Source organism: Cupressus sempervirens, chromosome 4, assembly GCF_028749045.1.
Source record: "Cupressus sempervirens isolate cs-2001-9-10 chromosome 4, ASM2874904v1, whole genome shotgun sequence".
Lineage (NCBI taxonomy): Eukaryota > Viridiplantae > Streptophyta > Pinopsida > Cupressales > Cupressaceae > Cupressus > Cupressus sempervirens.
This window is the reverse complement of record NC_143121.1, coordinates 284475628-284501742: the sequence shown is the minus strand read 5'-3', so window position 1 is coordinate 284501742 and position 26115 is coordinate 284475628. Positions and strand designations below refer to the sequence as shown.

General features: G+C 33.0%; 1 pseudogene; it reads right to left on the bottom strand.

The window, feature by feature from the left end:
* The window catches only part of LOC149561111 (putative LRR receptor-like serine/threonine-protein kinase At1g67720), a 107094-nt pseudogene extending 81211 nt beyond the window's left edge, over positions 1-25883 (bottom strand).
* Between the last annotated feature and the right edge of the window lie 232 nt (positions 25884-26115).

The following is a 26115-nucleotide window of genomic DNA, read 5'->3' as shown; positions in this document are numbered from 1 at the left end:
CATTGCGAAGGAGTATTTTCAGCAGCAAACACTTGTTCCAGCCAGGTGTTGGAAAAGAAGAAAGAAGGAAATATATCGGCATCGAATACTTGTTCCAGCTATGTGTTGGAGGAAGAGAAAAAAAAAAATCTATCAACAGTGGCCACTTCATTTTGTGAATCCATATTCACAAAATTTTTCCTACCATGGGAGTCGGATGCAGGAGCATCATGCATCAGCAAAAAAAAAAAAAAAAATGTGGAAGATTTGCATGTTGGTTTTTCTTGTCCCTATTGAGGTCGTAGCTTGTGGTGAAGATGAAGATGGTGGTATATCATTCTTTTGGCATCAAAGTGTGGGACACACTTTTCTATCTACCAAGGGAGTCTGATGCAGGAGCATCTTACATGGGAAAATTAAATTATTAGAAAAAAAAAAAAAAAAAAAAAAAAAAAAAAAAAAAATAATAATAATAATTTCTGGAGGAGAGAGAAAGTGACGAAAATGGAGGGAAAATAATTAAAAATAGAAAATAGGAAAAGTGGAGAAAAGAGGAATCTCTATTTTCAAGGTGCATGGGTGGCATAAATAGAAAATAATAAAAATAGTTGTCATTCCATTAATCGAGGAGTGTAGGTGGCAAGTTCCTTAAATCATGCATTTAATATTTGTTAGGTGCTTAGTTGTATTTGGGTGGGAATTTAATATTTATTTAAAGGTAGTTGTATTTACCTTTTATCCCACATTGGTTGTGTTTGTAATGTCTTGGGTTAGAAGTGCCTATTTAAGAAAGGCCTATTATCATTTGTAATCAAGTTCAAGAAGTTCAAGGAATGGAAGCTCTTCTAAAGGAAGTTGGAGAAATGGAAGCTCTTCTAATGGAAGTTCGAGAAATAGAAGTTCTTGAATTGTAAGCTCTTCAAATGTAATCTCTTCTAGTGGATTTCAAGTATTAATGGATGCTTTATGATGCATTTTTTTTGTCATCTCTCTATCTCCATCTTGTTGCATTTTTGGTTGTGAGTTGGTACGGGTGGTGTGGCCCGTCATCAATTTTTTATTTGTTTCTATATTCCATCAGTGAGTAATCTAGGGGGAACTATATATATATATATATATATATATATATATATTATATATATATATATATATATATATATATATATATATATATATATATATATATATATATATATATATATATATTCAGATTCTAGAGTATACACTCAACATATAAACAAATAAACAAATCATAGTAAGACAATCATAAGTGTGCTTTGTACCTCAACTTGAAAAAACTCTACAAGCCATCTCTTATGCTCACAACCTACCAACATAAAATTACATGTTTTGAAATTATTTCCAATTAATTTGTACTTGTTTATCCCCCATCTTAATAATTAGTTTAGTATTATAAAATAAAGAAAAAGGTTCTTCCAATTTAAAATAATATTACATCATATTAATGACCAATGATAATTTCATCTAGGTTACTTTAATGCCTAATTTGTCATAGTTGATTTTCTTTTAAAATTAATCCTTCTTTCCATAAATTTTAGATCCTTTTCTGGGCCAGAGTGTCTATCTAAGTACTCTTAAAAAAAATTCATGTGAGATCTTTCTAACTTTTTTCTTAAGAAAGAGTATACGGAATAGAGGAATTCATTTGAAAAAAAAACATGTAACTACATCATGCTGTTGAAAATAGAGATGGAGTAACTGAGAGGGGAGGGGTGAATCAGTTACCACAGAAAAATATTTCTACAAACCCTTAGATGTCTTATAACTGTTGATGACACTTGATAACCACACAAATAGATGCTGAAACTTGATAGATGTTCTGTTAACTTTATTAAGCATTTAAAGTGATTAACATGCATGCATAAGTAAATAACACGAACACAAGAGACACCAGATTTAATGTGGAAACCCAATTTGGGAAAAACCACCAAGTAACTAGTTACCAATTTTCACTTTTCTGAAGTGAGCCCTGTTAGGAGCCAACCCTATTGAAGGTTACAAAACACACTGTTAGGTGTGACCCTGTTAGAGGATTTGATCACCTTGTTAGAAGTGGCCTTGTGAGAGGTCTTTAAAACAATTCAACTGAATTGTCACCTTGTTAGAGGATTTACAAAATGACTATCAAACCAACTCTATTAAGAGATTTTGAATCACTGTTACAATTATTAGAAAGCAACAATGAAGTGATCTGAGATATATGAAACTTATCTTTGTTGAATACAGATCTCTGTTTTGCTTCATTAAATCCTTACTGATCGAATGCAACTCTGCAGCTTCATAGAGATGACAAGTTCTTCCTCAACATTCACTCATGTAATTGCTTATACATTCACACTCTTATGCATCCAAACACTTCTACATCTATTGAATTCACAACTTGACCTTTCATATATACCTTACAGATTGTCAAGTCAACTCAATTACAAGTTTACAACAATTGGAAAAACATAAATCAGTCGGCTGCACAAAATAATTAAACTTAATTCTTTAGAATCAGAAAATTCTTTGCTGCCCGACCCAGCTCGGTGACCACTGCTTCAAAATGGTTTCCCCGTGTTAACCAAGTGAAGATCGATAAATACTCCAAACCTTGCAACTTCCTTCAGAGACCGAGTTAACTCAATAAATACTAACCTTCCTTTTTTTACTGAGTGAGCTCGGTAAAAGCTAATTTTTCTTCGCTTACCAAGTGAGCTCGGTAAAAGCTAACTTGCCTTTGCTTACCGAGTGAGCTCAGTAAAAGTTAACTTGCCTTTGCTTACCGAGTGAGCTCGATAAAAGCTAACTTGCCTTTGCTTACCGAGTGAGCTCGGTAAAAGTTAACTTGCCTTTGCTTATCGAGTGAGCTCAGTAAAAGCTAACTTCCCTTTGTAATGTTCAAGAATGCTTGGTAGTCACTATAAATTGCTTTGCTAACCATCTGAGCTTGGTAGACTCTGTTTGATGATTGATATGACATTTGTGTAACATCAAAGACAATACACAATTAACAATTGTATCCAACAATCTCCCTCTTTTGCATTGATGGAAACACAACATGTCATAGTAGAAATGAAATTTGAAAACAAGTCTTTTACTTAAATGGCAACACAACATGTCAATATAACAATTCTCCCTCTAAGATAGAAAACTCTTCCTCTTACAGTAATCTCCTTCTATTTTGAAAATTTTTTAGAGAGATATGATAGTAATAAACTCTCCCTCTTTGACAACACATGCCAAAGACAATTCAAACTCAAATGAATTTCAGTGTACCTTTAGTACTAGTTCATATGTAATGTTTCTTGGTTATGTTGCATCAACTGATAGATCTTCAATCTGGTATGAGTTGATGCATCACTAAAACTTTATTTTAGTGAACTTTGGATAGGGGAGTGACCCCTAACTTACCTCTTAGATATAGGAATGCATCCTTAGGTAATGGTTTTGTGAATATGTCAGCAATTTGGTCCTTTGTATGAATATATTCCAATCTAATCTCCTTATCTTGCACCAATTCTCTGACAAAATGATATTTTATTGCAATGTGCTTGGTTTTGGAATGCATCACTAAATTTTTAGATATGTTGATTGCACTTGTATTGTCACAGAACATAACAACAAGTTCTTTGATTTCCATCTTCATGCCTTCCAATAATTGTTTAAACCAAACAATGTTAGAGTAGTTTACTGCTGCAGCAACATACTCTGCCTCTGCTATTGATTGAGATGTACAATTCTACTTTTTGCTTGTCCAAGAAACCAACCTTTTTCCAAGAAAGAATGCACCTCCACTTGTACTTTTTCTATCATCAAGGTTTCCTGCCCAATCAACATTAGTAAATACTTTCAAATCCAAATTTCCTCCAAACTTATACCATAAACCATACTCTTCAGTTCCTTTTAAATATCTCACTATTCTTTTGATTGCCGTCAAGTGATTTTCTCTTGGTTTTTCTGAAAATCTTGCTACAATACCAACTGCAAGAGAAATATCTGGCCTTGTATGAACTACATACTGTAACTTTCCAATCATAGATCTATACAATGTTTGATCTACTTCCTTTGATTCATCTTCCTTGGTAAGTTTTAATTCGATACACATAGGAGTCCCAACTGGTTTACAATCTTCCATTCCAAACTTTTTCAATATCTCTTTGATGTACTTTGATTGAGTAATGTAGATACCATTTTTATTCTATTGAATTTGAAGACCAACAAAGAATTTGATCTCACCAAACATGGACATTTCAAATTCCTTGTTCATTTGTTCTGAGAATTCTTTGCACAAATCATCATTCCCTGTGAAAATAGTATCATCTACAAATATTTCTGCCAAGACAATCTTATTATCTGGTCCTTCCTTAATATACAAGCTACTATTATCATTAGTTCTTTGAAAACCAATCTGAATAAGATAGTTATGGAATCTTGCATAACATGCTCTAGGGGCTTGTTTCAGACCGTACAATGCCTTGTGTAATTTGCAGACCATGTTCTTCTTATCTGGATTAACAAAACCTTCAGGTTGTTCAATGTAAACCTCTTCATCTAGTATACCATTGAGGAATGCTGATTTGACATCCATTTGATAAAATTTGAAACCCTTGTGAGCAGCATATGCTAGTAAGGTTCTGACTCCTTCCAATCTTGCAATAGGAGAAAAAGTTTCTCCATAGTCTATTCCTTCTTCTTGAGCATATCCTTTGCATACTAGTCTAGCTTTGTTTCTTGATACCTTACCATCTTCATCCAACTTGTTTTTGAATACCCACTTAGTTCCAATTACATTTTTGTCTTTAGGTTTGGGTACAAGAGTCCACGTCTTGTTTTTCTCTATTTGCTCTATTTCTTCATTCATAGCCTCAATCCAACTATCATTTTCCAATGCATCTTTGACATTTCTAGGTTCAAAATCAGCAAGTAAACAAGTACCTTTCAGCTTATTCCTTGTCATGGTTCCTTCAGATTTATCTCCAATGATCTGATCTACTAAATGATGTCTTCTAACATACTTGGCTAATATAGGTTCCTTGCCTTTTGAATGGATTTCATTATTATTCTTTTGCATTTCAACTTCGGGCTCTTTCTGTTCTAGCTCAGTAGATATTTTCTCGGTAAATACTTGGTCGGTAGATACTGAGTTTAACTCGATTTGCTGTGGTTCGATTTGAACTTCCTGTAATTCGGTTATAGATGACTCAGGAGTAGAAGTTTCCTGATTCTGTGATGTAATTGGTACTGTATTAGGTTCACTGAAGACAAACCTTTTATAATCTTCTAGTTCCCTTTTGCTTTCTTCTTCAGTCCTTTCTGCAAACTCATCAACTTTCACATGTGCACTTTCTATGACTTTGTGAGTAGACAAGTTTAAACATCTATATGCCTTACTTGTGCTTGAGTATCCAAGAAATATACCTTCATCACCTTTTACATCAAATTTACCTTTTCTAGATTCTTTCAAAATATAACATTTACTTCCAAATACTTTAAGATAATTTATATTAGGTTTATAGCCATACCATAACTCATAGGGGGTTTTGAATGAGTCTTTCTTTAGCTGTACTCGATTCAAGGTATAGACTACAGTGCTGATTACTTCCTTCCAGTATTTAATAGCAATGGTCTTTTCAATCATTAATGTTCTTGCACAATCCATGATGGATCTATTTCTTCTTTCAACTATTCCATTCTACTGGGGTGTTCCAGGTGCTGATACCTATCTTTTGATTCCTCTTTCAATGCAAAAGTTATTGAATTCTTGTGAAATGAATTCTCCACCTCTCTTTGATCTCAAGCATTTTAATCTTTTTCCTGTTTCCTTTTCTACTCTGGCCAAATACCATTTGAACTTTTCAAATGCTTCTGGTTTATTACTTAGATACATGACTGTCATCATTCTTCAGTAATCATCAACAAAAAGAATGAAGAAATTTTCTCCAGTATAGCTTTCAATTCCAATAGGTCCACATAAATTAGTATGCACAATTTCTAATATGTCTTCAAACTGATAGTTTTTACTTTTAAAACTAGTCTTTCCCATCTTTCCAATTTGACAATTTCTGCATAGACTGACTTCAAGTTTCTTTATGTTGGGAATGCCTTTGACTTTTCTGAACTTGCTTATCTTTACCAGATTATTAAAGTTTACATGACAAAACCTTTTATGCCATAACCAACTTTCTTCAACTTGAGCAATGAAACATGAAAATTCACCTAGTTCAAGATAAAACAAGTTACTTTTAGTTTGAGTGCCTGATCCAATTAACTTTCCTTTCCTATCCAACCGTCTTGTTTTACCATGCATGAATTCTACTTTGATTCCATTATTGAGTAGCTGTGCCACACTCAACAGATTATGCTTTAGTCCTTCTACCCAACAGGCATTATCACATATATGTTCTTTAGTTAGAGGGATTCTTCCTCTTCCTTTTATACAACAAGGTTCATTGTTACCAAATCTTACACTGCCACCATCATAGTCTTCAAAGTATTCAAACTTAGTTTTGTCGCCAGTCATGTGATGAGAGAAACCACTATCTATGATCCATATATCATTTTTTCTCATATGAGATATGAGTGCCATTTCTTCATCACTATCAAATTCATCTTTCACAGCAATATAGACAATCTCATCTTCTTCATTATCAGAGTCATTAGAATCTTTAGCCATAAAACATGTTTTCTTACCTTTTTCCTTGAATGATTTGAAATCTTTCTTGCCATTCCATTTTTGATCTTTCTTTTCATCTTTATTCTGCTTGTTTGGACATCTAGCAACAATATGACCAACTTCTTCACATGAAAAATAGATTAGGGGTACTTTACCTTTGTATTTTCCTCTGCCTCTAGAATATTTCCTTGCTAGAAGGGCTTCAATTACTTCAAGATCACTGTCTGAACTTTGGTTTGATTCATCTTCACTTTTTGACTGAGATTTCTTTTTGCCTTTCTCCTTGAGTGAATGTTTGGCTTCAAATGTTGATTCAATGTTTTTGGAAGTTGGAACATAGTTATCAAAGTTGTCCAGTTCAAATGCAGTCAATCTTCCAACTATAGCCTCTAGATTTATCTTATGATTTGCTTCACATCTTCTTTCCTAAATTGCAGAGACTCTGATTGCATAACTGGGAAGGAGAGTTATGAGAACTTTGCTTATAACTATCTCTTCACTGATATCTCCACCAGAAGCTTTGATTGCACTGACACATGCTTTAACTCTTTAAACATATTTTGCAATGTTTTCATCCTCTCTCATCCTCATTTGATCAAATTGTCCTCTCAGACTTTCTGCTTTGGCTCTTCTAACATTATCATCTCCTCCATATATCTCTTTCAACTTTTCCCACATTTCAAAGGCAGTTTTGCAGTCCTTGATATCATCAAATTCTTCATAACTCAGAGTAGATGCTATATCTATCATCATAATGTTGTGAGTCTTCTTTTCAGCAATATCATTGACAGATAGTGTACTAGCTAGTTCTGCATATTTTTCATCAAGGTACTTCAGTCCTGTATCACCAATGGATGCTAGGTGAAATCTCATTAGTCCTTGCCATGCCGAGAAGTTATTTCTGTTAAGTCTTGGGATTTGCCTTTTGTAAGACATCCTGATCTTTGGCTTAGATCCTTGAAATCTTATCCTACAAGCACCAAAAGCTCTGATACCAATTTTTGAAAATAGAGATGGAGTAACTGAGAGGGGAGGGGTGAATTGGTTACCACAAAAAAATATTTCTATAGACCCTTAGATGTCTTATAACTACTGATGACACTCGATAACCACACAAATAGATGCTGAAATTTGATAGATGTTCTGTTAACTTTATTAAGCATTTAAAGTGGTTAACATGCATGCATAGATAAATAACACGAACAAAAAAAAACACCAAATTTAACGTGGAAACCCAATTTGGGAAAAACCACCAAGTAAGTAGTTACCAATTTTCACTCTTCTGAAGTGAGCCCTGTTAGGAGCCAACCTTGTTAAAGGTTACAAAACACACTGTTAGGTGTGACCCTATTAGAGGATTTGAACACCTTGTTAGAAGTGGCCTTGTGAGAGGTCTTTAAAACAATTCAACTGAATTGTCACCTTGTTAGAGGATTTATAAAATGGCTGTCAAACCAACTCTGTTAAGAGATTTTGAATCACTGCTACAATTATTAGAAAGCAACAATGAAGTGATCTGGGATATATGCAATTTATCCTTGCTGAATACAGATCTCTATTCTGCTTCATTAAATCCTTACTGATCGAATGCAACTCTGCAGCTTCATAGAGATGACAAGTTCTTCCTCAACATTCGCTCATGTAATTGCTTATACATTCAGACTTTTATGCATCCACACACTTCTACATCTATTGAATTCACAACTTGAACTTTCATATATACCTTATAGATTGTCAAGTCGGCTCAATTACAAGTTTACAACAACTAGAAAAACATAAATCAGTTGGCTGCACAAAACAATTAAACTTAATTCTTTAGAATCATAAAATTCTTTGCTGCCCGACCCAGCTTGGTGACCACTGCTTCAAAATGGTTTCCCCGTGTTAACCAAGTGAAGCTCGGTAAATACTGCAAACCTTGCAACTTCCTTCAGAGACCAAGTTAACTCGGTAAATACTAACCTTCCTTTGTTTATTGAGTGAGCTCGGTAAACGCTAATTTTTCTTCGCTTACTGAGTGAGCTCAGTAAAAGCTAACTTGCCTTTGCTTACCGAGTGAGCTCGGTAAAAGTTAACTTGCCTTTGCTTACTGAGTGAGCTCAGTAAAAGCTAACTTACCTTTGTAATGTTCAGGAATGCTCTGTAGTCACTATAAATTGCTTTGCTAACCATCTGAGCTCGGTAGACTCTGTCTGATGACTGATATGACATTTGTGTAACATCAAAGACAATACACAATTAAAAATTGTATCCAACACATGCTATCATCAATAAAATCATTATTAGATCTTCTCATTCAAGACCCTTAGTTGAAGACAATTTGATAAAGATTTTTTTTACATATTTGAGTGATACAATTATTACTTTCAAATTTATGTTCAAATTTATTTTCAATATTTAATTTTTCTTTATTGGTTTTGTGATTTCTATATGGTGCTTTCTAATATAGATATAACCTTTGGTTTTGACATTTTAGATTTTTTCCTAGACACACAATTAAGACGTCATTATGTTTACTTGTCTAACTTGGTTGTAATTGCTTTTGATAATATTGATCACACATATCCACCTATCTATTTATTGTTCATGTTTGAATTTACTAAAATTGTCCAACAAGATCTAATACTTACATAATGCATATAAGATAATGTTTAGAGGTATAAGATTGAATATTGATATTAATATTTAATTTTGTAAACCCCAGATTTTCCTAGGAAATAGAGTGGAAAACTAAATCAAGTATGTGAAAAATACAAGTGTATAATGCAATGAAACTAAAGAGGATCTAAGCAATCATAAATTGAAGTATATTCAATTTAGGATGGTTCAAAAATATAATTTTCTTTCAATTAGGATTAAATTACAATTATAATCTAGACATAGTTACATTTATTAGTAGTGATAAAGATAATTTAAGGCTTAGTATACATTATATAGACTACTTGCCTTTTATTTAAAAAATAAAATAAAAAATTAAGGATTAATTTAATTTGAGCAATTGATAACTTAAATATTTATTTCTATTTTTTTTCTTTTCTAAATTTATATTTTTATAATATTATTTTTGAACCATCACTTTGCTTCTCCCATGAAGATGACATGGTTGAATGTCTAGATTTTCTAAGATAATATTTAAAATTTGTATGTTTTAACTTGAAGATTTAAGAAATTGGTTGATTATATATTAAAAAAAGTGAAAGAAATTGATTGAATATTTGTACATCTTTATGTGTTTGGTTCACTTTAAAGGATTACACATATTAGTTTTTTGTCTTTTGCTTAAATAACTTGAAAACACTTTATAATTTAACAGCCTCAGAATAAAATTAGTAGCGTTAAAATAGAATTGAGCATGGTGGTTGATGAATGCCATCATGCAAATCTTCTTAATTTAAGTTATTGCAATCAATGTAAATACACATCTACATGAATCATATAATATTAAATATAATTCAAATTGATTATTTATAGATTTCATGCATTCTTAAAATTGATAGGTGAATTGGAGTGCATGGCAATAAGGCTTATGCACAACTTCTTAACATTTACAGTGCCACATTCTTGTGTTTTCAATTAAGGGTTAAAATATATTTTTTATAGGGAACCCAAAACCCCAAAATTTTTTACAGCATAAGAGTTAGAGTTTATCAAAACGATAGTGCTAAAATAACATCCATCACCCCAAACAACTTGCAATAACAAAAAACCTAGCCAATCAGCAAAAATAAAGAGGCAATAGAAGCTCCAAAAACAAAACAACTAACTATGTCTCTAAACACAGAAAGGTCAAAACTCAACCTAAGATGAAAATCTCCTTCTTCAAATTTAGATTGAAGAAAGATATGTTAATGTGGAGTGTTATTTTGTTTTCAAAGAAATAATTTAATGGAAGTCTTTATGCCACAAACAAGGATTTTAGGGTTTATTTGAATTTTTTATCGATGAAGACATCTTAACTATTTACCATGAATGATGTTTTGACAATTTCATTTTAAAATTGAGACAATATTTGAAATTTTAAAAAGATAAGTAGGGCAATACAAATTTTGTACAGGGAAGAGCTATGACACATAGATTATAGAAAGAGATAGAATATGGGAGCGATAAAGAGATATCTATGGCACATAAATACACACTAGCTTCTTTAAATTCCTTGGTTGTGGTTGGAAGGTGCAACAAGGGTTATTTTTTTGCGGATGTAGAGGGCTCACAAGAAGACAATACCTTTGTGTGAATGAGGGTGAAATTGGAGGCTAGGAAAGTAGTAGGAGGTCAAGTTGAAGGTCAAGGGGATGTTGAATAAGTAAAAACTCTATTTGAAAGTAATGGTGCAAGTGTTTCATATTATCTAGTAATAAAAGAAGTGGATTGTGATAAAGGTTGGAACCCAATTGTTTTTGGAAAAGAAGAAATAGAGATTGGACCTGATAAGTAAATAAAAATCCAAGTTGTAGTAGAGAAAGAAATAGAAGAGCAAATAATTGAAGGTGTATTCCATAGGTATCAAAGAAGAAAAACAATAAAGATAAAATTATCTTATGATTTTTTTATTATTAAGCAAAATGTTACGTGAAAATTTTCTACATGAGTACTACAATGAGCTCATTTAATATAAATAACACTATTGAAATAACCCTTACAACCTTCAAAGAAAAAAATGTTAGTAATAAAATTCAAGTATAATTTAGCCCTACTTTGAAGATAAACATGAATTGTGCTTAATACATATTGATGTGGTTAAACCTTCCTATATAGCACTATTGACATAACCCTTACAACCTTCAAAGAAATAAATGCTAGTAATTTAATTAATAACATTCAATTATAATTCATTCCTACTTTGAAGATAAACATGAATTATTCTTAACACATATTGATGTGGTTAAACCTAACTTGATAAGAAGAAATAAATATAGATTCTACTTGTATACTATTTTTATCTAGTCTTGTCTTTCTATCTCCCACATATTCTTTTGTTACCTCTGGTTTAGTTTGTTGAGTAGAATAGATTGAATTGTACACACATGAAAATAAATTGACAATGTAGCAAATTCTATCTCAAAAACATAAATACAAAAGAAGAGATTTTATCTTTGAGAAACATGCCCCTACATAGATGACTCTTATGTTAGTTAAGGTTCTCCAACAATATTATAATATAGTAGATAGTTCAACACAAACAATAGTAAATAATATGTATTCTTCACACTAGACATTTTGTGATTAGTCAAACTATGCCTAAAGATGCGTAAGCCAACACAACACCATGATAGGATCTTGCTACATAAAATTGGGCATGTCACCAACATTAAAAGATGCCATGGAATGTGATGAAGCATATTTTTTATTACCAAATGTAAGTGTCAAAGCTTATTCCAATTCTTTTGCCATCGCACTCATTTTGGGTCTATTCGTTAACTCCTTTTCTATGCACATCTATGCTACCTCTGTTACTTTCCAATCTGATTCTACATCATATTGGCCACCCAACGAAGAATCCATAAGCTTTGCTAGTTTTCCACAAAGAAGCTTGTGTGCCTGATGCAATGATTATTTCAATATGTTTTTAGAAAATATATCAAAAATGGATTGATAACATTGAATTTCTTTAGATTTAGATGGATTACTGATTGTACTATTCCATCCTTGGATGATGCTCTTGAAATAATCTCAAGTAAAACAATTGCAAAACTATAGACATCACTCTTCTCATTTAATGATGATGTGGTGAAGTATCTATAGAAAAAATTAGATCAAAAATATATTGAAGAGTACTTAAACTATGAATATTTAAGAAAAGGAGGAAATGTTATGATGTTAATGTTAAGCGAAATACTCAAGATCAAGATAGCTCATGGTCCCTTTCACTTCAATTGATATATATCCAATGGAACTCTCTACCAGTTTTGAAATGCCAAAGTCGGCTAGCTTAGAAAACATCTTATTATCCAACAATATATTATTGCACTTTATATCTCTATGTATGATTAGTGGATAACAACCCTAATGTAGGTAGGAAAAACCTGCAAAATGGTTGAAATATGACCAGATTTACTTTTTCCTAACAACAAAAAATAGCAATCAACTACTGCTTGATTTTCACTACCAAAAACAACCTACCATACACTCCTTGATGATCAATATTTAATCTTGTATGCCAATCAAGTGGCATTTTCAATTTGGCTACACCTGCAAATGACATATGAAAAATATCCTAGTATAAACATTTTTCTTGCACATGGAGGTGAATTTATTTTAACTTAACACAAGGTTCAAAAAATACCATATAGATGATCGGTTAATGTTCCACATGGCATGTATTTGTAGACCAATGCCATTATGCTTTGCTTTCAATACCCAATAATATTTACAAGATTCCTATGATATACTCTTGATAGTATAGTGTTGAGTTGTCATTTTGCATGATGCTTAATGGCAAGAATCCTTTCAAACTCCTCTCTTGAAAAGATGATTTGGGATCAACTCCAAGGTTCCAAGCGATCTAGCAAACTATTGGAGTCCACTCAGTTAAAGGTAAATGTTCTTTTTTCACACAAAGGCCTTTGCTGGTTCAAACCAATTTTAGATAAGATAATCAATCTTCTTGTTGTTTTAAAATTAACCACAAAAAAAAAAAAAAACATATTTTTGGTATGTTCTATTTTTTAAATGAATACAATCTAACAATACAACTATATAAATTCCTAATTTAGCCAATAGTTAGCAAAGAAAATAAAAATGATAAGGTAATGAAAGATGAAAGTAAATGGCATGAAAGGGAAATTCCTAATGGACATAAACCATGGTAACAACATGTCTACAACTTAAATCATTGAAAAGATCAGGTAGAAAACTAATGAGAGTCGGAGCAATGCTTCTTCAAATCCACTAATGCAATCATCGATAGAAACTTAGTAAAACCAAAAGATGTTTCACTTCTTATCATATTTCAAGGCCACAAAAAGTGTGCTCATGCAAGACAAGAAGCTATGTAGGAATAATAGGGTGATCTTCTCTCCAACTCGGTACATTAGCAGAATTTGTCAATACACAGTAAATGCTAGAACTAAAATACCACACAATCAAATCAACACAACAAAACTATTGACTCCATTATTATCATGAACAAGAATCCATAAAAATAACACACATCAGCTAGAATAAATACACTCAGAATGAGATCGCCAAAAGCATATATTATTGTATCAAAATAATAGCCTAGAATACATGTTAGATTCTTGAATTTATAAGAAATCATCTCCTTAATTTGTGTTGAGAGTGAGATATATCTTCATGCAAATATATGCTTAAAACTAATAAAATGAATCTAATTATATACAAATTGACTCTCTAAAAGGTGCTAAGTAGGTCTCAACCCTTGTTTATATCAATTAAGGGGTGCATGAGCCTTTACATGACTTTAAAAAAAAAGATGCAGTAGATAAGAAGAAGGAAGCTAGAAGAGGATCTTAGAATCACTAGAAGCTCTAAAAATGGAAGTTTGGCCTTCTCTGAATGTTTCTATGAGTTAAAATGTCATCAGAATGCATTTTCAGTGCATGGAAAGCTCTAAATTTAGAACTAGTAGTTAATCATTGGTGCACTTATGACTTCTTCAAAATTTCTAATGCACCTTTGGAGAAGTGCACATTGTGCACCTTGCACACCTTAGTGAAATTTGTGCAAGGTGCTCAATTCACAAAAAAAAAAAGTTCTTAGTTTTGAAAATAGTTTCTGTGTTTTCCTTAGATGATGTCTAGGAGCACTCTTATGTACTTATTTTAGCTTATTTTGATGATTTATACCATCTTTATAGCCAAAAATTTTCATATATTTGAACTCCTACTTCTTCTATCTAACATCCCAAGGCACCTGTGTTGAATCTTGTCATTAATAGTTTCATAAGATGAGGAACCTATTCTGGTTCATGTGTCCAACCTCTATATCTTTGATTTTTAGTGTAAATTCATGAATCAAAACTTACATGTGACTCCTTTGAAGGTGAAGGTTACCACCTCATGTGAGATCTCTATTGTTACTGATAATGAAGATGCTATGATGATCTATGCACTTGTGTGTTATGTGCTACACCTTTGTGTTATGTACATCTTTGTCTATTCCTTGACTTTTTCTTCTCTCTAACTACTTGATCCTTCCCGATCAAAGACCAGCTGATCCAAATTATCCAAAATGATCAAATATTTGAAAAAAATTCATATCTTTTTTAACAAGCTTTTCTAGGTCCTTTTAATTAGCATTTTCAAAGGTCTTTTACTCAAAATTTCAAGTTGAAACTTTTGTTAGTCCCTAAAATTGGGTAGCCAAAGGATCGCTATTTTAGGGATTGAGATTAGATTTTTAGTTCTTTCCAACGGTGTAAGCAATTTTGAATTCTGAGCTCTAGGTCAAAAGTTATGACCTTGACAAGTTAAGGATGCCTTTTTATCTACATAAAGAAGAAAACATTAGTTATCTCATCTTGAAAAACCCAAAGCAAACCCAAAATGACAAGAAAACCTAGCCCAAGATACTAAAAAATGATCAGAATAGTCAATTCCCCCCCCCACAAAGCCCTGGAATGCACAATAGTGCACCTAGCACACCCTTACAGGTGGGCAAGGTGCACTTAATGGTTTTTTTATGACCATTTTACTATAGATACACACCTTCACGCATGTGCACCTTGATGAGGTGTGCACATGCACAATTGTGCATTTGTGCATTCTAGGTGCAAAGGGTAAAAATTGATCCGTATGTTTTTTTGTGCAAAGGGTGTGCACATGTACACCTTGATGGGGTGCACATGTGAACACCCTTATAAATGACTTTGTTGTTTTTAGAGAAAGGTGGACATGTGTGCACCTTGGGGAGGTGCATAGATGCACACCTTGAAGAGGTGCACATGTGCACACCTTAGGAGGTGTAGGTCTGGAGGAGGCATGGAGAGTAATAAGAGAAGAGGAGGGGGTCATGGGGTAGTACGCACCATGCACCTACACACCCTACATGGGTGCGCATGTGCGCTAGGTGCACTAGTGCACCCTTTAGCACAAAAAAATCTATCTCTTAAAAAAATTCTCAATTCTAGTGCCAAATTTTCTCAATTAAAGGACCAGAGCTTGACCCAGACCCTAGGTGGAGTTGCCAAAATGACCCAGGCCTGGAACTATGGGTCTAGGAAATAACATTTTTACTAGGGGATCCCCATTTCAGGGAGAAATGGGGTGTGCATTGTGAAACCACAACATATAGCTACATGCAAGCACAAACAATTACTTAATTTAGGACTGAGAGAATAATAATTTATAGAATTAACTAAAATTACTCTTTTAATGATCTATTAAATCTATTTAAGAATATCAACCTTAGTCTAGAATTCTTGGTGGCCATGGTTAGAATTAGTTTTGAGTATTTTGACTGCAACCTCAAATCCTGAAAGTCTGCCATAAAATATAGATCCAAAAATTCCCTTACCAATTAGTGTGGAAAAGTTATTGGTAGAATCCATAATATCTCCCTTTGTTATAGCTGCAATGATTTGTACGAGGGCCATCATTGGACAAAGCTCATCCTCTTTCTGGGTCATCGTCTTCTCTTTTTCTACGTGGTCACCATTACTACCATGTCTCTGCTTCTTATGGTCATGGTCATGGAAACCAACCTCAATTCGATGATGTCATGGATCCACAACTGGATATTATGGATCCTGAACTTTTTGGTTTCATGAGCTATGGTTTCTTAGTTGTTTATCAGTAGCATCAGTTGTATATTTTTGGCCTTATTTTGTATCCCTGTTGTATGTTATGCGGGTTTGTCATCTTCATTTATTCTCCTAGCATGTTGCAGTTTTTTTATGAAATTTAGAACTACAAGATCTACTAATATATATAGTTTCCTATCAACATGATGTAAAAAATCTTTATATTATTATAAATTTATATAGGCCTTGTTTTGTTTTGTTTTAAAAAAAATTCAAAAAATATCTCCCTCTGTGTATTCAATAGCCAACTTGTGATAATAATTTTGATTATTTTGGCCCAAGATTGAAAAGATGAAGAAAATTTGTTTAAGGCACAAGAAGGAAGAAAAAGGAAAAAAAACTTTCCCATCTAAATTAGAAACACTATAGTTGGACTTATTTTTTTCATTGAACAGATTGGATAAATACCTCCAAATATATGTTGCATTGATAGATTTGGACTATATGTGGTTGAAAATGGTTGTGATATGTGTTTGTGCCTCCACATAAAAATTCCAAAAAGGATGACCAAAACTAACACCATTGAACACCTAATCAAAAGTTTGATCACCTAGATAGAATATTATTTTGAGGATCAACACCACATGGTACAAGTTCACAATAGAGATTTTTGCATATTAATAATCATACAAGAGCATTTTCTAGGTTAGAGCCAAAATCTAATAGAAAGGCAAAATAAAGTTGGTGTGCCAATAGTCCAAGGATGATCTAACTAATCCTTTTGAGACAATTCCCTCCAATTTATTTTCTTGTAAATATCTTTTGTACCCAAAAAAGAAAAGTCCAGTAAGAAAGGTTATTTGAAAAGTACAAGTGGTGGTGTGATCTAAGGAAAAAAAGAAGACTTGTTATAATGGTAACCATACAGTTGAGTTAACATTCGAAGCTTCTCCAATGATGTTGGAATTTCTTTGGTAAGTTGATTGTTTTGTGGTTGTCTATGGTCAGGGTAACAAAACCAAGTGCAAGATTAGTAAATAGATAGGCAAAACTACCCTTCTCCTTGAAACAAGGAATTTTAGATGGGAGTAAGTAAAAGTGGTCTTATAGTATTCTAAGGTTCTTCACTGAACTGAGTTCTAGAATATCACTAAATAAATAGTTATTTCCTAGCTTCTACAAGCAATGACATAGAGTTGGTGTAGTACAGTAACACTAGATTGAGCAATACAATTTGTACCCAAAGTTATTTTGGCTTTCTTATTACATAAGTGAGATACTAAACTCTTACCAACTATTGCAGTGCTACTAAATTTTTTCTATATTTGAAGTTATTGTGCCTTTAGGATTCATTTTTGTTAGATCTCTACATAAGATATATGTTCTGATGAATAATTAAAATACAAGTTAATTTACATGATAATGACTCACAAAGGATTATCCTCACTATAGGCAATCCCTGTTGAAGAATAACCAGCTAGAAATCCTAGATCTCCTCCCATCTAATCATCTGGAACACTAATTGCATCTATTATTTTTCTCATTGCAACCACTAAACTCCAACAATTAGAGAACACATTATTAGCGTATATAAATGTCCTAATTTTTTGATTTCTACCTCCTTGTACTAATTTGATAAATTATCTTGTGCATCATCAAGCTTCAAATTGTCCCAATTTCTACCTCCTTTGCACCATCCCACTCATCAATATCTAATTTTTGGCTTTTACCCATAGTTGTTGTATCAAACTCTATTTGGGCTTCTTGACCTTTTACCTCTATGATGGGCCTAGCCACATTGCTCGGGCTTCTTACCTCTTCATCCAAGGAAGCCAATCTTTGTTCCAAGACATAATTCAGTTGTATTTCTTCTTCATATTTCTTTCTAGCATCAATAGATATGATGTATGTTAGATACAACTATTCTTCCAACATATCCATTTTTCTTTTCCCCATGAGTGATGTTGTGTTTTGCAAGTTATGTATTTGGTCACTAGGCATAACTTAGTGACATTGTAGAATATAAAATTTCCTTGGGGAGAGTCTTTTATCTCCATAAGGGTTGGCTTGTTTCCCTCAAAATCCATGCTCCATATTGAGATTGTCTTACTATCAATGTTGAAACCAAACCCTTGCAACTCACCAGCAATGTTTGTCTCTTTAAAAGAGATTGATTTATCCTATCTTCTTATTTAATTGAGCATGAAGGATTAACTAAGCTTTCACCCTAGGAAAAGAAGAATCCCACTTTTGTTTACCATCTCTTTAGCTTCTTCCATAGTGAGGATCTCACTACTTGGATCATACTCCTACAACCTTTGTACTAATTCAACAATCTTCTCTGGGCAGTCTCCTGGTTGCAATTGCAAGGTAAACTCATTTTTCTTGACCCTGTATAAGAATGATTTGAATTCATTTCATTTTATGCATTCATAATCCTTCATAAATTCTTGACCTTGAATTACTCACTCATTCAACATCTAAATTTGTAGCTCACTTTTATTAGGGATTTTCTCATTCTCATTATGCTTGTTTCAACAATAAATTATGTCTGATTGTATAAAAATATTGAGATCCTTTAGACAAAATTTGTAGTGTTTTCCCTCTGACCTTATTAGGGATCTCAATGATATTTTGTCATTTTCTCCCTTGAGTCCATGGAGAACTCTCTGGTTGATCATCTTCTACCTCAATAGTTAGAACATCCTCCTGCTAACAGGCTTGAGGCTTTTCTTTGTCTCTTATTTCAGCAGGTACTTGTGCTATTATTTGATCAAAATTATGAAGGAACTTATTGTACCTATCCAATTATCTTGTTTCATGATAGAAACCCTAGAAAGATGGATCTTCCACCTTCATAGCTTCTTCTATCCTAATTATCTCTCTCCACTTACATGTTCTATCCCTACAAATATATGTGTCTAAACAATTCATTATACAATCTTCCTCCCAATTTGGATTACTGTTAGGAAGAGTATATTTTCTCATTTTCTTGAAAGTATGCCTCACCAAATAATTTGGATGATAAGTCCTAACAAGGGCTATAGGAAGCATGAATTCAATGATCCATTTGTCTATTTCTTCTATTACATCTTTCCCTATCACAAAATCACCTATTTTGGTATTCTTGGCTACAAAAGATCCTTTCTTAATAGAAGGACCTAAATACTCCTTGTTCATCATTAGTAGTTGCCAATAAAATTCTAATTGACCTAATCTCTTTAGGACATATTTAGGTAGCACATGAGGGGCTGAGAACATCCAAAAACCCTTATTATTGAAAAATTTCCAAAGAGAAATAAACTACCCCAATCATGGATCCTTACCCTATCTCCATTTCGACAAGCAGATGGTCTTGTCAACATTCTTACTCCTCTAGGTATTCTCTTAGTTATATCAACTGGCATGTTTGAAATTGGCAAAAAAAAACATTATAAAAAGCAATAGGTGCTATCATAAGGATAAAACATTTGCCAGAAATGAGTCTACAAATGTATAGGTAAGTTGTTTCCATTATCTTTAGTAGCTTGAATGAAATCCAGACTAACATGCCCTATGTTCTTATAAAGAATAATGTGCATCAGCAATGAGCAATGGAAAAACCTAAAATTTCCCAATTCTCCCTTATGAACTGCCATAATCTCATCATGCATCCTGCTAATAATATACTCAAAAAAATCATATCTAACATTATTAATTGGGTCTTGGATGTCTAGAGCCATAATGTATATATACCTAGGGGCATTTATGATGCCATCTACTCCCACCAATTTGTTGATCATGAATGTGGTATATCTGAAGTATTTGTAGAAGAATTCAAGTGGCATAAGATCTCCTACCTTCTTTGGTAATTCCCCCTTTTCCTTATTTTCTTTGGGGATGTGTCTTCTCATAACCCTTCTAGTAAACAAACCTTTTTAACTCTTGAGTGTTTCATTCATTTTTTCCTTCTTAATTGGCCTCGGCATAGGTCCCCCTAGGTCAAAAACTTTAGTAGAAGTCTCCCTATCCAACGTGCATAGGATACTCATATCCTCCCTATGAAATCCTTTAGTTGTAGGATTGTATAATTTAACCAATTCCTTCATCAAATCAACATCTATTATCACCTTTGGCATTATTAATTTTTCATTGTTTTGATCCAAGGGTTGAAAATTAGTAATTTCTCAATCATATTATTATAAAAATACCAAAAAGGTTCATTCCTATTAGTATGAGGTACAATAGAATCTCTGCAAAAAGAGTATTCATCTTTGAATATATGGGAATTCATGGTTTGAGAATGTGAAGACCCTGGAAGGAAGTATACTCATTTCTCTACATATAAACACACCAACTTTGGTTTGGCTTGTTCAGTGGCTTGTAAAGATTCTTCTATGTCAATCTTGTCTATAATCTTGCCTTCTTCTTGTGCTATGACTCTGCAATCAACTCTTCAAATGATATCTATCAATAATAGCTCAAAAAACTCTAAATGTCTTTGCAAACTCCAGAAATTTCTTAGTGCTCAAACTTCAATCTCTGGATTGTACAAAATATTGTAGCTTAAAAATTGTTATGTCAACTTATTAAGTAGAGAAATGAGTCTTAGAGAATCATTTATGTGTCTTTATGTCAACATATGTGAAAATTCTCAAATTCTATAAAAGTTCCAAAATTGACTTGTACTGCCAGCCTTTCAAATATTTTTTTTTGCACTTTTTGATAGGACATTGCCTTTTAATCATGATGATGCTCTTAATAGTCATTAATTTCCTCTTAACACCATGATAGTGTGATCACATACATTCTCCCTTCAAACTGATTGTGTCACCTAGTCACTAGCTTTACAAATCTTATTCACTCCAATGGGGCAACCAAGCAAATAAATAGATTCATGCACCTTGTAGCTATATTTGTCAGGTCACATCTTATTTTGCATGTTATGACATAACTACCTCAACTACTCAACTAAAGGTAATTTTGGAAGTTTGAACTATGTAATTGCTTCATAGTTAGACCTCTTAATTATATGTTTACCCTTGTGACCATACGAACAAATAATTTATTTAAGTGCTTCTGACCACTTTCACCTAGTCATGGTCATCTTAAACAATTTAGTCTTTTAGGCCTTGACCATATGAACACAACATTTTGCATAGTCACTACTAAAATTCATAGTATTATTTCCACTCAAGCAACTATGTGACTAAGGCTATACTAATTGCTTCACTCAATCATAATACAAAAAGTGCTTAGGTGCTTAGCTGTCACAACTCGACGAACAAAAGAAACTTAGCCACTTTGTTGACTCACACCATGAGATGTTGCAATGTAATGATAAGCTTTGACTGTGTGATCTGATGATAAGCATGGTCACACACTTAAAAATTTTATGACCTCACATTTAAAACAAAAAAATATGGTAAAACAAAGATTGAACCAAATGATTGTTGAATTTTCAAAAGTTCAAAAAGAGCATAGATTAAAACCAAGGGGTTTCCAAGGAAAAACAACTTTTATGAAATTCAAGGGATACCTAAATTCTAGAAATAGAAAACTTATCAGGTTTAGTGCTTTCACCAAAGGATAGATAAACAAATATAACAAACCCTAGTTTGACAACAAAATTCAAGACATTTTCACATTAAAATTTTCAAAATTTAGGCATAGTGAAAATGAGGGCTATCAATGGCTCTGTCTGGTGATGATGGATAACCTATATCCATTCAAGAGTTCTAAATTTATAGGTTAAATAGACCACATACCTAATACAAAAGATGAAAACTTCTTTAGAGAGAACACTTGACTAGGTAGGAAGAAACATAACCACATAGGAAAAATACTATACAAGGATTTACAGAGGCTTTACAAAATTTACAAATTGTAGAGACCTAACTACTATTCATGGAAATTTAATCATTTCAACAAAAATACTCCTTCAAGAATTGTCCATGAACTGGCAGCTCAAGAATATCACCAGATAATTCTTTTAAGAAATATGAATCTTCACCTTTATTATGATGGATTAAATAAGAGCCAAGCCAGATGGGATCAAATTTACCATTCTTTCCCTTGTCTTCCAATCTAGCATTCCATAATAATACTAAATCCTTAGACTAAAACTTCCTATTTGATGCTCTCTTTTCATATAGATAATTCATTTGTGCCTGTAATCTTGCACATTCTATGCAAAAGCATCCCTTCTTGTCTCACCCAACTGTAGGATATCATTAACTCTTACTTACATCTCATCAACAATATCTTCATCATAAAATTAGATGAACTTATACATCTCATTGAGGTTGTTTTGAGGCATCCTTGCATGGATCCGATACACTATATCAAAAGGGGCACAACCAATATCCATTTTCACTATAACCCTATCTGTCGATAGTGCTAGAGGCAACTTAGAGTCTAAGGCTCCCTTATTTTCTCTTAAAATCCTCTTGATAACCTTGAGGAAAATTTTATTGCTGGACTTATCCTGACCATTTCCCTGGGGATGATAAGGTGATGATGTAGATCTAGTAAGACCATATTTCTAGCAAAAGCCTTTGTATTCCTCTAACCTAAAACACATGGCATTATTAGTCACAATTTTTTCTGGTCATCCAAACCTGATAATGATATTAGTCAATATGAAATTTATTTCCACCTTACTTGTTGCATTCCTAGTAGGAATATCCTCTACCCATTTTGTGAAGTAGTCAATGGCAACTAGAATCAAAAAGTGGCCTCCACTAGACTTATTTGAGATTTCACCAATGAAATCCATACTACACTGGTGGAAAGGTGCTTGCATCTCCACTAGTCTCAATGGAATATTTTTAGAAAATTTCAATTTACCACTAAATCTCTGGCATGCATCACACTTTTTTACCAGCTCCTATGCATCTTTGAATAGTGTAGTCCACCAGAAGCCAAACCTAAGGACTTTGTGGGTTGTTATTTTTGCAATATAATGACCCTCACACACTCCTTCATACATGTCACTCAAGATCTTCTTTGACTCTTCCTCATCTACACATTTTAGGAGAACACCTTCCATATCTCTCCACAACAACTAACCTCTCACAATGATATATCTGATGGCTTACAACTTCAAAGCCCTCTTTTGATTATTAGTAAGTCCTGATGGAGCCTTCATATGCTATAGGTAGAATATTATATTTTATACCAATTAGAAGTTTCCATATCACACAAATCACTCCAAAAATCATCATTAAGTTTATTGATATGGTTTTCTTCAAGGTTAGGTTCTACCATAAGCTTAGCAAGGCCTTGACCTCTAACCAACTTGTTAATTTGACTATCAATATTAAATTCTTAGATTATGTTGATCCACCTGCATGTTCTTCCTTAAACCTCTTGTTCTGAGAAGATGTCTTTTACTGTAGCACTTGGAATAAATGCAATTATAGTAGCTCCCATCAAGTAGGACCTAAATTTCTTTACAACTTCAACCAATGCATAAGCCTGCTTCTCATTTATGTCATATTTAAGCTCTGCAGCTTGTAAAGACTTACTAAAAAATACAATTGCCTGTTCAAAACCATCCTCATTATTTTACAATAAAACAACAACAATCGCGTGAAAAGATGCAAAAGAAAATATATGCATAGGATTTGAATAATCAGGGGCTCTCAAAATAGGAGCATCTTTGATTTCTTACTTTATCTTATGAAAAGAAATTCTTGGTTCTTCATCCCATTTGATCTTTGAACCTTTTTTTAGCACCTTAGAAATGAGCCTGCATATCTTAGCAAAATCTATGACAAATCTTCTAAGAAAGTTTATTTTCCCAAAGAATGATTAAATACCCTTTATATTTTTAGGCTTTTGATTTTTATCTATAGCTTCAACTCTCTCAGGATCTATTCTGACTCCTTTTCCAACCAAGTGCCCCAATAACTTTCCCTTAGTAACAACAAATGCACACTTCCTAGGATTTAGAGAGATATCAAACTTTAAAGCTATGATGAATACCTTTTCAAGGTGCATGCAATGATCATTCTCATCCTTTGAGTAGGTTGTCAAGTCATCCTAATGTACCACTAATAATTTATCAATATTATCAACAAAGGCCACATCCATGGACTCTAAAAATTGGCACCAACATTGGTAAAATAAGGGCATTCTTTTATAAACATAAGTTCCCCAAGGTGTTGTACATGTTGTTTTGTATTGTTCTAGTTCTTTTACAACCACCTAGTTATAGCCTAAGAAGCTATCCATCATGGACATCAGTTTTGATCTAGTAATTCTCTACAACATGGCTTCCATATTTGGAAATCCATAATTATCTTTTAATATGATAAATGTTCAAAACTTTGAAGTCAACACATAGTCTGATATCACCATTTTTCTTTCTCATAGGAACTAACTTTGAAACCCAAGAGGAATGCCTAATTGACTTAACAATTCCACCATCTCTTAGCTTTACCAATTCCTCTTGCATTTTTGGTGCCAAAGTTGGATTAATAGGCATCTATTTTTGTCTAAGAGGTTTGGCTCCTTCTTTCAATGGAACTTCTTGTTGAAAGAGATCCTCTTTGTGGGCCTTTAAGTCATCATAAGACCAAGAAAACACATGTCTATATTTTATCAATAATTCAATCAAAGTTTTCTTTATTTTAGGGGCTAATTTCTTCCCTCTATATACCTTCTTAGGTGCTTCATCAATCCCTAGATTCACTTCTTCTAGATTCTTAGCACTAGATTCTAAATGTTCTCCACCTTAGATCTGTCATGACTATCAAACATAGTCTCCAAAAAAACCAACCCATTTGGGATCTTGTTGATTTTAAATTGCACAACCTCCTATCCAAATGTAGTTTCCTTACCATCAATATTCTCTACATAAGTTGCACAATCAATTTCTTGTGCCCAAAATTGGTCTTCACAATCTATAAATCTTATTATATCTTTGTCTTCTTCAAAGAGTTACCAATTTTGGATATTTTTAGGGACTGAGGGTCTAGTTTGTACTTCTACTTTTGATAGATAAGAAAAGGTTACATCACTAGGCTTAATAACAATATTTTCCAATAGGTCTACCATCTTGTTGTTATTTCTATCTTTCTAGACTACCCCAATAGCATCAAAACATTCAATCATATCCTAGAAAAGATTCCTATATTGTTTCAATCTTTTGTTCTTTGAAACTTATACTCCTCTGACTTGAGAAACAATTAGTTCAAAATCACCATACAAGCATTTGATTTCATGTTTATGAGCTAATCTAAATCTTAGCAATAGGGCCTCATACTCTGCTATATTATTTGTACATGGAAAATTTAGAGTAGAGAACTTATAAGTGCAACCATCAGGAGAAATAAAAAGAATACCTACCCTTGATCCATCCTTGTAGCAAGTTCCATCAAAGTGCATCATCCAAAGATCTCCTTTTTCTAATTTTGACTCAACTTCTTTTGCAATGGGTGCCTTAATTTTATCTGTATTTAGTACCAACACTTCAGACATAAACGAATTTATATCAGTATCAATAAAGCATGCCATATCATCTTCAACTTCTTTCTCAATCATGTAGATACTTTTGGGCTCTCTATTCACTTTAACCAACTTATCATCAATCTAAAAAGTGGCATATGGTAGATCACATTGTAAACTTCCACCCATTGCTACACTCCATTTTCTAGATAATAACATTCCATACCTAGGTGGGATGTCTAGAACTAGCACACTAATGGTTTGTTCCTTTTCAGGATAGGAAAGTAGTTTGTAAGGCATTGCATTTATGGTTCCTATGACAGTAACT